The sequence below is a fragment of the Triticum aestivum genome, chromosome 7B (assembly GCF_018294505.1).
Source record: "Triticum aestivum cultivar Chinese Spring chromosome 7B, IWGSC CS RefSeq v2.1, whole genome shotgun sequence".
Taxonomy (NCBI): domain Eukaryota; kingdom Viridiplantae; phylum Streptophyta; class Magnoliopsida; order Poales; family Poaceae; genus Triticum; species Triticum aestivum.
Genome location: NC_057813.1, coordinates 716,090,169 through 716,101,120, shown reverse-complemented (window position 1 = coordinate 716,101,120; position 10,952 = coordinate 716,090,169).

The following is a 10,952-nucleotide window of genomic DNA, read 5'->3' as shown; positions in this document are numbered from 1 at the left end:
TAGATCCAAAGGCTTCCCCTCACATAGAGGAGAAAGTGATTGGTGGAAACGTAGATCTAGATCTCCTCTGTCTTTTCCCTTAAAAACTAGAAAGAGTCCATGGAGGGATTGAGAGATAGCAAGATCGAAGAAAGTCAACAATGGGGGAAGAACAAGAGCTCAAAGGATAAGGTTCATTGGGGAAGAAGACCCCTGAGGGAGTCCTGGACTAGGGGGTGTCCGGATAGCCGAACTATCATCATCGGCCGGACTCCAAGACTATGAAGATACAAGACTGAAGACTTCGTCCCGTGTCCGGATGGGACTTTCCTTGGCGTGGAAGGCAAGCTTGGCGATACGGATATGTAGATCTCCTACCTTTGTAACCGACTTTGTGTAACCCTAGCCCTCTCCGGTGTCTATACAAACCGGATGGCTTTAGTCCATATGACGGACAACAATCATACCATAGGCTAGCTTCTAGGGTTTAGCCTCCTTGATCTCGTGGTAGATCCACTCTTGTAACACACATCATCAATATTAATCAAGCAGGACGTAGGGTTTTACCTCCATCAAGAGGGCCCGAACCTGGGTAAAACATCGTGTCCCTTGTCTCCTGTTACCATCCGCCTAGACGCACAGTTCGGGACCCCCTACCCGAGATCCGCCGGTTTTGACACCGACATTGGTGCTTTCATTGAGAGTTCCTCTGTGTCGTCACCATCAGGAAGGATGCCTTTTCCCGTCTTCAAAGATGGCACCGTCGTCAAGGGAGCTTTGGCCGCCGGCCAGACTATCCGGCTAGGCGGTTTTCTTATGACCGCCTGTTCGGCCACCGCTCCGACAATGACCTCTCAGGTCATTAAAAGCGATCTTCACGTCAGCTTGGAATTTGCCGAGCAGCTAGATCCGATTGAGCTCTCCTCCGTCAACGAGCTCTTGGATCACGCCGCCGCCCTGGGAGTCGCTACCGACTATGATCAGATTGGGCTTAAAACCGATCTGAGAGAAATTAACTCTCCCCAGGTTACCCACCACGTTGTCGTGGTAGAGGAACAATGCGGTGACTCTTCTTCTATGTTAAAAACCAACTATGTCCGGATTCCCGATCCCTCCATGTCGGATTCCCGCGGAGGGACGGACGCTAATCAAATACTGAACCTAAAGTCAGGCGTCGGACCAGATTTGTTGGAAAGCGTCCAACAAACCAAGCTTCCGAATCCGGAAGCTTCTTGGCCTTTGAGCCTCAGATTGGGCGGGGTTCCGAACTTGATTCCACCCGCCCACCCAAACATAAGCGATCTATCTCAAATACGGCAAGAGCCCGATGAAACAGTACATCATTACTGGGCCAGATTCCTCCTGGTTATGGATAGGATAAAGGACTGCCGTGAAGAAAGCGTGATTTCAATCTTCTGCAACAATTGCACGGACAAGGGAATCATAAACGCCATCAATCGTCGTGAAGTTACACACTTCGCCGACCTAGCTACCATTGTACAAAAATACTGCACGATGGAAAGTGCCTGGAAAACCGAAACAAGGTTTTGGGACAATCCGGCCCTGAATACAACCCCAGTCCGAAATAAAAGGGTGCGTCATACTCAAGCACCTGGGTTAAAAACCAAAAAGCAAAAACCCCATAAAGGGTACGGAACCGTACTGGAGGGATGGCTCAACGGACCCTGCAAAATCCACAGTACGGAGGGCGCCACTCCAACACATAGCCTTTGAGCTTGTTGGATATTACGGCAGGTGGCCAAAAGTGGCGAAGGCTTTTTAGCCCCGGGCAACCAGCCTAGCAGCACCAGTACGGTATTAACAGTCTTCGAGACTTTCGCATCAAATAATATGCGGAAACGAACAATCCGCGGTCTTGCCAAAGTCTACCAAGTAGCAACAACAAATCCATGGAGCGACACGGCTATCACCTTCAATGCCAGCGACGAACCTAAATTCCGAACAGCTAGAGCACCAGCCGCATTGGTCCTCAGTCCGATAGGGGACGACTTTCGTCTTACCAAGGTACTCATGGATGGCGGCAGCGGATTAAACCTCATCTATGAGGAAACCCTTCAAAAATGGAAATTGACTGGAGCCGCATTGAGCGAAGCAGCACAACCTTCAGGGGAATAATCCCTAGTCGAGAAGTACGCTGCACAGGAAAAATCACATTAGATGTAGTGTTCGGCTCGCCGGATAATTATAGGCCAAAGAGGTCACGTTCCAAGTGGCCCCATTCGGCAGCTGATACCACACTTTGTTAGGGCGAGAGGCATTCACAATCTTCCAAGCTATACCCCATTACGGGTACATGAAGCTCAAAATGTCCGGACCCAATGGAATAATCACTCTCGCCAGTGATCCAGATACAGCACTTTGCGCTGAAAATAAGACAGCCGCACTGGCCTAGAGGCATTATCCGAAGCCCTGGCGGCAGAGGAATTAACTGTGCTGCGCTCCATGGTGGATAGGAACGATGTGATACTCGATAAGAGGTCCAAGTCCACCTCTTTTAAACCAGCAGACGAAATAGTTAAATTTCAGGTCCATCCAACAGACCCCACAAAAATGGCATCCATTAGGGCACAATTAAATCCTGATGTAGAAGCCGCACTATGAGAATTCCTTCGGGAAAATTGGGACATTTTTTCCTGGCACCCTTCAGACATGCCAGGAATCCCACGCAGGCTGGCAGAGCACAGCCTAAATATCCTAAAAGGATTCAAGCCAGTCAAACAAGCTCTTCGGCTATTTTCCGAACCCAAAAGACAGGCAATGGGAGAGGAGCTAGCCAAACTCTTAGAAGCCGGATTCATCAGAGATATCAAACATCCGGACTGGCTAGCCAACCTAGTAATGGTACCAAAAAAGGACAAATCCTGGCGCCTCTGCGTCGATTTCAAAGACCTTAACAAGGCCTGTCCAAAGGACCAAATCATCGATGCTACCACAAGGCACGATTCATTGTGCTTCCTCGATGCATACTCCGGATACCATCAAATCAAGATGGCGGAAGAAGACCAGGCCGCAATGGCATTCATTACTCCATATGGGCCATTCTACTTCAACACAATGCCCTTCGGACTCAAAAACGCCGGCGCAACATATCAGCGCATGATTCAGACATGTCTGGCTACCCAGATAGGCAAAACAGTAGAGGCATACGTAGACGATGTGGTCGTCAAGACCAAACACGTCGAAACTGTAGTAGACGACTTGAGGGTGACATTTGACAACCTCCGAGCATATGACATTAAGCTCAACCCAGAAAAGTGTGTCTTCGGAGTACCAGCCGGAAAGCTTTTGGGCTTCATTGTATCCGATAGAGGAATTGAAGCAAACCCAGCCAAGATTCGAGCTATGTCACAATTGGATATCCCAAAAGACCTCAAGCAAATACAAAAACTAACTGGGTGCGTAGCGGCTCTAAGCCGCTTCATCTCCTGTTTGGGAGAAAAGGCTCTGCCCCTCTATCGCCTCCTTCGGCGCACCGAACACTTCGAATGGACGGATGCCGCCACGGCCGGACTCCAAGAAATCAAGGCCATACTGGCAACAAATCCGGTCCTGGCCGCGCCCAACCTGGGCGAACCTATGTTATTATATATCGCAGCAACACATCAAGTTGTCAGCGCGGTACTCGTCGTCGAACGAGAAACTGAAGGGCACAGATTCCCTCTTCAAAAACCAGTGTACTACGTATCCACTATCTTAACTCCATGCAAGTCCCGGTACCCACATTATCAAAAGATAGTGTATGCGGTGTTCATGGCATCCCGAAAGCTGTGACACTACTTTCAAGAGTGTTCCATAACGGTGGCCTCCGAAGTACCTCTCAATGATATTATAAACAATCGCGATGCAACGGGCAGGATTGCAAAATGGGCCATCGAGCTCTTACCATTTGACATAACCTACAAACCACGGCGAGCTATAAAGTCGCAAGTCCTGGCTGACTTCGTCGCCGAATGGACCGAAGCCGAACTCCCTAAAGAGTACGGCGCGTACTCCAATTGGATCATGCATTTCGACGGATCCAAAATGTTGGCTGGCTTGGGGGCTGGCGTCGTCTTGACGTCCCCAACTGGAGACACAGTCCAATACGTACTTCAAATAATGTACATGGACTCCAACAACGCAGCCGAATACGAGGCCCTTCTACACGGCCTCCGGATGGCAATCTCCATGGGCATTCAACGCCTAGAGGTGCGCGGGGATTCAAACCTCGCAATATCCCAAGTAAATGGAGACTTTGACGCCAAAGATCCGAAAATGGCAGCTTACCGCAACGCCGTCCTAAAAATGTCAGCTCGGTTCGAAGGACTCGAATTGCATCATGTAGCCCGGGATAATAACCAGGCAGCAGACGTGTTAGCACGCATCGGCGCAAAACGTGACGCTGTCCCTCCAAACATCTTCCTGGAACGGCTCTTTAAGCCATCCGTATTATGGGAAGAGGAGTCCGGAAATAACAATCCGGAGACAGCTGCATCACCTAACTTAGACAATTCTGACACGATCGGCGGCTCAGCCAATGAAATAACACCTTCAGCCCATGAAATAATGGCAGTAATTTCCCCGTGGACGGAACCATTCCTAGCCTACTTAATTAGGCAGGAACTTCTCGAAGACCAAAACGAGGCCCGCTGCATAGTTCAGCGATCTAAAGCCTACAAGGTCCATGAGGGAGAACTTTATAAGAAAAGCACAACCGGAGTCCTTCAAAGGTGTATCTCCGAAGAGGAGGGGCGAAATCTCCTGGCTGAAATTCACGCCGGACTCGGCGGGCACCACGCCGCAGCCCGGGCCCTTGTAGGCAAGGCCTTCCGTACAGGATTTTACTGGCCAACAGCCCGGGCAGATGCTCAGGACTTAGTCCAACGATGCGTCGGTTGCCAGCCCTTTGCTAATCGGAGCCACATGCCACCCATCGCCCTCAAAACTATACCCATCACCTGGCCGTTCGCGGTCTGGGGGCTTGACATGGTTGGACCCCTTAAAGGGGGAACCCACAAGCACAAATACTTATTGGTCATGGTGGACAAATTCACCAAATGGATTGAAGCCAAGCCGGTTAAAACGGCAGAATCCGGACCTATGATAGACTTCATATCCGGGTAGTACACCGTTTTGGCGTCCCCAACAGCATCATCACTAATAACGACACGAATTTCACGGTCGACGAGGTTAAACTCTGGTGCAAAAACATGGGCATCAAGCTCGACTACGCTTCAGTCTATCACCCTCAAACTAACGGTCAAGTCGAACGAGCAAATGGTCTAATCATGAGCGGCATCAAACGCAGACTAGTGCGGTCCCTCAAGGAATCTAACACGCACTGGGTAGAGGAGCTTGACTCCGTACTCTGGGGGCTGCGGACCACGCCAAACCGAACTACCGGATTCACACCATTTTTGATGGTGTACGGCGCAGAGGCAGTTCTGCCCTGCGATATAATTCATGACTCATCTCGCGTGCGCATGTACGAAGAAAGAGAAGCCGAGCTGGATCGGCAGGACAGTTTGGACGCCTTAGAGGAAGAGCGGGACGTGGCAAAAGCTCGTTCCGCATTTTATCAACAGCAGGCTCGAAGATATCAAAGCAGAGAAGTACGGGCCAAAGCTTACAATGTTGGCGAACTTGTTCTACGCCTGCCGGACAAGAAAAAGGACAAACTTAAGCCCAAGTGGGAAGGTCCCTTCATCATCGACCAAGTCCTGACCGGCGGAGCATACCGTCTACGTAACGCATCTGACAACCGACTCGAGCCGAACCCATGGAACGCAGCCTGTCTCCGAAGATTCTACGCCTAACGCCGGACTCAGAGTTCGTCTCACTCCTCCGTCCACCTTTTTACATTTTCACTATCTCTTGTACCCCTCCTTCTTCCCACTTTTTTTTCAATACCTTTGATAGGCTGATTTGCGCATTGTTCGCACACACTCGATGTGCTCCTAGCACTCGTTATACCTGGGGGCTTCCTTAATAGAAGCTTATTCATACGGGCTTCATGCCCAACACATGTGTCATACTTCCGCATGTACCTTTTATTCACCATTATATGCATCGATATGACTTAAGTTTTGGCCAAGCTGGGTTGCCTGGCTCCTGTGCTTACCCCTATGTTCCCGATTGTTCGGCTAGGAGGTAAAGGGAGCACCTCTGCGATTGTTACTGCCGGGTCAGCCGGATGTGTACCTCAGACTGGGTGAAGCCGAAAGCTAGCGTTCTTAAGAGAATATTCAGTCGGTGACTTGAAAGATGATTTATTACTTACTTATTTATTTGCCCCCAGATGCTTTTTCTACTATTTTCGCAGTCCGGACATGCACTTTAGGGCATGCCTCCCAGGGAAAGGAACCCTTAACAGAACTATTCTCCCTGGAAGATGCTTCTTACTAACCATGTAATATAACATAGCTAGTTGGGCACTTGTCTGATAAAGCAATTATGACCCCGACGCCTTGTCTCCATGCATGCCCCGGTTCTTCTATAACCGTAAGGGTATTCGGACACACTCCGGACTGTTGGTTTCGGAGGTTGAAGCGAAAAGGTCCGCAAAGACAAACGATCTACAATTCGGCTAGAAGGCATTTTACATGTCATTTCAAATTACATCGTCAAACTGACTGATTGTACTCCTCTTCAATCCCATCCAACAGGCTGTCTAATTTATAGTCCTGTTGGGAATATTTCGCGGCCAGTTCTACTTGGCCGTACATCAAGCTCACAGGGATCTCCTTCCCATCAGGCCCCGTAGGTCCGACCTCGGCCATGTGGTTTGGGTCAGCCTTCGGATACCGCGTCTTCACCATGGGCCAGGCCTCCCTGGCGCCTTGACGGCAGGCTGATATTTTCCACAGACGGAGGCGTCACCGTGCTCCCTGAAGCTTCTCAGCAAGCTCTCCAAGGCCCTCGGGTAGGGAGACGGAAGGCCATAAAGCCTGAACGACACCACTCATCGCCTGCCGAACACGTTCGAGCAGTTGAACCAGCTCGGGAAGTTGGTCACTAGTTGAACCAGGCATTTCCTCCGCAGGGCGACCTGTGAGCACACCTAAAGACACATTTCTGTCAATCGACTTCCTCGCCGAATTCTTCTTTTCAAAGGAATTTGCTCGAGCACTTACTATAAATGCCGCGACGAAGCCGCTGATTCTCCTTCACGGAGCCAGACAGCTGGGCCCGAACACCTTTCAGCTCTTCTCCTAGTTGGGTGTGGGCATCTTGGAGCTTGTTTCTCTCCTGCTGCACCTTCATAAGCACCCTCTCGCCGGCCTTTAGCTAACGCAGTAGCTGTTGCTTGTCCGGACCTAGTCCGGCGCCCGCTGCAATATTATTGTCAGATTTACGCACACGCCGCACTTTGTTAACTACTTATCTTTTCGAAGTACGTATTACCAACGGGGGTCTCTGTTGCTCCCCCTGTGGTGGCTAGTGCAGCCTCAAGTTGGGCCTTGCACTCTTGGAGCTCCTGGGACAGGTGGGTATTCTTCTCCGTAAGATCCTGCATAATAAATGATCCTTAAATCAGTTATTTTAACTATTTTAAGTCTCGGGGGCTACTAGCATATATAACTATTAAAATTACTTACCCGTATGTCCTTCACATACTGCTCCGTGGCTCTGGTTAAACCATCTTGAGCAGCACGGAGGTGCGCGTTTCCCGCATCAAAGGCATTCAACGCCTCCGGGGAGAAACACGTGTCACGAAGAACTGTCCGGCGACGCCTGTGATTCATGGCGCTCTCCACCTCATACTGGGTGGCAGACAGTCTGTCGGCATCCTCCGTCGGAGGAGCATCCGGCTCTTGCCCTGTGTTCGCCTCCACTTCCGGACCACGCGATGGAGCGTGGCTGGCGGAGGCTTGATTGGCAACCTCTCCGGACACTGTCCGGCGAGCGCTCTTTCTCCTGGAAAATGTTATGAGCGTTAATATACCTCATAGAGATCCTTCCCTTAAAAACAACGGTGCGCCGTACCGTTGCGACGACGTTTCGATTTGCGTCGCGCTCCTCTTCCGCCTGCTGGGCCGAACTGACGCTTGCTGGTCAGCCGCCGCAGGTTCGGCTTCCCGCCTTAAAGGCACCTCCTGCGATGCACCATCAGTATAGGATGGTCAGAATTGAGCATGGATCAAAAGATGGTGTCAAGACCTCAGTCGTAGTCACCTGGGAGGCCGGAATCAAACCGGGGTAGTCAGCCGTAATGGCGACTAGGGCATTGTTCATGCTAAGTTGGTGGAACAACCCGTCAATCAGCTCCACCTTTATGTCCGGATCCTCTTCGGAGGTCGGATCAAGGGATCGTTCCGGATCCTCGGGCTGTGGAGTTAGGCTTCGTATGCCCTCCACGTCTCGGCGCAGCTCCTGCGCCGAAATCACAAAGTAAAATACTTGACTTTGGAAGTATGGATCGGGTAGATAAACGTCCGCTTACCCAGCTCCGAGGGTTGTTCATGGAGAATCCGTTCAATGGATTCGTGCGGAGAAAGTCCTCCTCCTCCCCCTTGTACAACACTACTAGGAAAACTGTTTTTAACGACGACATATGTTGTCGTTAAAAGTTGAATTGTGGTCGTTAAAGGTCATTAACGACCACAATATGGCGGTCGTGATAGGCTCCGTCGTTAAAAGTATAACGATCGCACACCTTTTCCGGTCGTTATTCTTGTAACGACGAGATGGTGTGTTGTCGTTAATCCCGAGGCAACAACGACCACATTGTAGTATTAGCGACCACTTTTTCATCGTTGTAAGTATCATTGGTTTCTGTTAAACCACCTATAGAATAATTGAAAATCTCTTTATGTAGCATCCGACACTTGAAGATTGGCATCCACATCAATTTTACAACAACAAATATCTGAATAATGAAAGGCCATAGCCTCATTTTATTGATAGATATCAGATAACCTAAACATATTACCACATACAATTCTGGAATTACAATACAGTTAAGAAATATGAGTCAGCAACACTCACTCGATGACCAATGTACTAGAAAACTCTAACTAAAAAAACTAATAAATGTAATATTTATTAATCTTCAGTCGAGAGACCCCATCCTTGTTAATGGATACCATTCGTCCTTGGTGATCACAATGCCTCTTCACGCTATATATCTAACACGGTAGACCATCAGTTCTACAAGATGTTGAATAATTTATAAAAGTTAGTCCATGTAAATAAATTGGCACAAAGTAGCATAAAGTATTATCATATGAGTGAAACATACTCAAAGACACTTACTCGAACATGTTGGCTTTTATGATAACTGTCACTTAAAGATCTATCAACTAAAATAACGCAGTTAATTTCTGCCACTTCATGCGCCACAACAGTCACCTTTTCCCCGAGTATTTACTTAATGCTCTTCCTCGCAAATCTGTTGTTTTAATTCCACCACCAATTCCAACTTCGTGATCATGTCAATTAGATGAGTTACATTTCTGCAAGACTCCATGACTGGAAAGACCGATATTAGATTGAACTAAGTTCCCTTTTTCTTTCCTGAAGTGCTTAAATTATTTGCAACAACTTCCATCCGTAAGCAGGTATTTGTATAATTGCAAATCATTAGAGAAGTTTTTTCATTTAAAATAAGTCTTGCATGTTTGGTGGAGGTTGTAGAATCAACAAAGATTGTACCCTTCTTGTGAGTCGGAAAATAGTTGAACAATGCTTGGTGGCTTGTTTTTCTTTCCTCTCTGTTCCAACAGAGACAAGTGGTTCTATTAGTGTGTGTGTGTATATATATATATATATATATATATATGTATATATATATATATATATATATATATATATATATGTATATATGTATAAAGAATGGCATGACAAGTCACATCAAATTTCTTTTTTGATTGTGGGAAAAGTCAAATCAAATTTCATTCTCCCTGCCCCACGTGGCTGAACGCGTACTCAAGGAAATTCTCTACACCTTCTAAGTATTCATCATTTAATTGCTCATCAACCAGTCGCATCCATGTCTTACTTAGAAGTAGCAAAGAATTCCCATTTTTACTGTCTAACTAGCCTGCATTTATGTTGTTCGACATAAGGCAAAATAAAGCAGATCATATAAGAGTTGTACATGAATGGATTGTATTCAACATGTTGGAAATAAAATTCCAGCACAACATGGTATAACGAATTTGTAAATCAAATTAAGCAAATGGAATTCCACATGTATGATGCAACTAAGCAATGTGACATCTTACATAACTTCTATCTTCAGTGCATCTTTCTAGTTGGCAAAACATATAGCACCTAAAATCTTTCAGGTTGACCAAAGCAATAGCGCTGCAATGTTTTGCAAAGTAATACTAATTAAAGTTCAATGACCAATGAATTTATAGTCTCAGGTGACAAATCAACTATAAAGTAGAGGATAATGTAATATGAAAAAGGAGGCCACGATTGGATTTAATTTGGAACAGAACAACATTAAAACAATCGACTTCCTAGGTTCATCTTGGTTCTGGCATTACCTTGAACATGTGGTATGCAAATAACATTAACGTGGTAACGACACCTCTTCCAGCTATGATTTATTTACAATTTGACGTGGCTGATAAAGCGACAGACGCATTTCGAATCTATTCTTCCACTTATCTGGCTGCCTCAGTCTCAACAGAAATCATATTCATAAATCTGTAATTAGTACGTACGTGAATGAATAAAGGTTTTATTTGCATATATGTAAATCGGATTGGAGTTGGAGTCGTGCTTCACTTACGTTCTTGGTTGAGCCGCACCGGACAGGATGCCCCTTGGTCAAACAATGAGGCCCACATCTTCTTCTGAACTCACGAACACACACACCTCGAGACCTCAGATCTCATCCATGGCAGATCACCGGTTATGCACTATCTTGGGGGTCCTGTGGGAACGGGGATGGTCGCGGCCGCCGCCACCGAGATGAGCAGCGCCGATCCCACCCCGACGAAGCTCGACGCACTGGATGC